The following is a 2,500-nucleotide window of genomic DNA, read 5'->3' on the forward strand; positions in this document are numbered from 1 at the left end:
ATCCGCCCTTATGTCTGCCTCATAAGGGTGAGTTTGGGTTGTGATTCGGACTACCCGCTGCGAAGACACGCCCCTAATGGACCAAGTACAATGGAGAGGTGATGGCCCGTGAAATTACAATTGATAGTCTGGGCTACTTGTGGCCATCCATCCCTCTCCTTAAGTGGATCGTCTTCGAAATCACGAAAAGGAGGTTTCCCGCGAACGTCTTCGGTCAGGTCTCGGGGCGCGTAATGGCGGCTTTATTCGGGATGAAGTGTTTGCCTTATTTGTCGAGACTTTTGCGGTTGAATTGCAGCCGATGCTTGTGGGTTCCCGCGGTAATGATGGTTTTGCTCATTCACCTGAACGAACTAAACTATGAGGCGGGAGTTTGATTTGGTTTATTGCATCCGCTGCGGCCAGGTAGTTCAGTGTTTTCTGGGCCATAAATACAGTAGTATATGGGAATGTGTTCCTTGGTATGAGGCGTACGCTAGATAATGAATCCGTAAGGAATTCGCCCTTTATTACTTTGCCTTTGTTCTCGACTTGGAGAGGCGTTTAGCCAACGGCGAGGGAACTTCGATTTAATGGACAGGCGGTGAAGGTGAATGCCGTTTGCCACAAACCTGACCTCAAGTTGCTGAATAGATTTATGGCAGATATTAGGAAGGGAAGACGTGTATACCATTCAACGAAGCAAAAGTCTTGAATGCAACCGGGTGTTAGCAAAGGTACGAAAAGTCCATTTGAGTCACTCTTTTACAAGAAAAGTATATTTGTAAGTAGAGTACATAAGGATCATGTTCTACAATGAGCCATTATTGGCGTTTAGGAATAGTTTTGTCTTAAACAGTTAATCTGTAAATAAAAAAAACGCAAATATTTTCAAAAGCATTCACGGTATATATATATATATATATATATATATATATATATATATATATATATATATATATATATATATATATATATATATATATATATATATATATATATATATATTATATATATATATATATATATGTGTGTGTGTGTGTGTGTGTGTGTGTGTGTGTGTGTGTGTGTGTGTGTGTGTGTGTGTGTGTGTGTGTGTGTGCGTGTGTGTATGTTTGTGCGTGTGTTTGTGTGTGTGTGTATATATATATGTGTGTGTGTGTGTGTGTGATGTGTATATGTGTGTGTGTGTGGCTGTATGAGTTGCCCTTGATATATATTTTTTCGTCCACTGCCTCTAGCACTTCGTCTTGTATATGCATCTGTTCGAACTGAACTGTACTGTTGATCATAACCCAAGTCCTCTTCTATTCGACTTGAGTCCAACTTTCAGACTTTTTCTATTCAGATAGTTTATCAGTTGCTACTGGTCATTTGGTGACTCGCCAAAGAGAAGAAAATTGTCTGCAAATCTTGGATTGTTTCGGTGTTCGTCCCCTATTTGGTTACCCTCTCCGTTCCATTTTAGTTTCTTGTCTTTCCTCAAGACAGGCTGTCAACAGTTTTGTCGAGATGGTGTCGCGCTGCCCACCTTTTTTATTTGGCACTTCATCCTTTTCTGCATGGAGCTTCGTGGCTGCTGTCCCATCTTTGTATATATCCATTATTTTAGAACAGACTTCATCAACTCCTTGTCTTCGGATAGCTTCTAATGTTCCTGGTATTTGTATAGAACTCAAAGGCCTTGTCGTAATCGATGAATGCCATACACTATATTCGTTTATCTTTATTTCTATTTATTCATTTATTTTATTTGGGTGAGCGTGTGGGTGTGGTCTGTTGTTGAGAATCCACTACGGAAGTCTGTTCTCTAGGTTGGTCTGAATCTAGAGTGTCAGAGATGCAAGTTGTGATGACTTTTGTGAACAGTTTGTAAATCATTGAAGGGATTTTTTTTTATTCCTTCTATCCCCTTTTTATACATGAAAATACTTGCTGCTACTGATGCATTTCTTGGAAAGATTGGTTTGTTTCAGTCCATTATTATGTATACACTAATTCAGTTTTTACTGGTGTTTTCCCTCTCTTCATTCCCATAGTTTCATTAATTTTTGGGGTATTGAATTTCCGTACATCCTCCCTCGTCTTTATATTTATAGTCTTTGCCAGGTCAGCTAGTTCAATATTGTTCCTAATTTACGATAATTTCATGAGCCTACGTTTTTGCATAGTGTTGTTTCTACCGAGATCTTGCTGGAGCTTTACTTGTTTTTACTGCCTACTTCAAGTGCAGCTTCCTTTATTATGTCACTGAACTGTTTGTGTGTCTGGTCAGTGTGAAGATCTTCCCCGCTGAGAAGTATCTGTTTTGGATGCTAAGGCTGCATTCTGTCGCCCTGACCTTTAAGTTAGATTTCCTTCGGTTTTCGTACGAGTTAATTCGTTTCCATTCTGAGGTGTAATTTGATTTCGCCTATGGTCGCTACCAACATTCATTTTATTGATAACTTCCACATTTTTACTACATTGCGTCCATTTGAAATTATAAAGTAAATTTCGTTTTGGATGTTAGATGGCAGTT

This window comes from Penaeus vannamei, chromosome 2 (assembly GCF_042767895.1).
Source record: "Penaeus vannamei isolate JL-2024 chromosome 2, ASM4276789v1, whole genome shotgun sequence".
In the NCBI taxonomy this organism is placed as follows: Eukaryota; Metazoa; Arthropoda; class Malacostraca; order Decapoda; family Penaeidae; genus Penaeus; species Penaeus vannamei.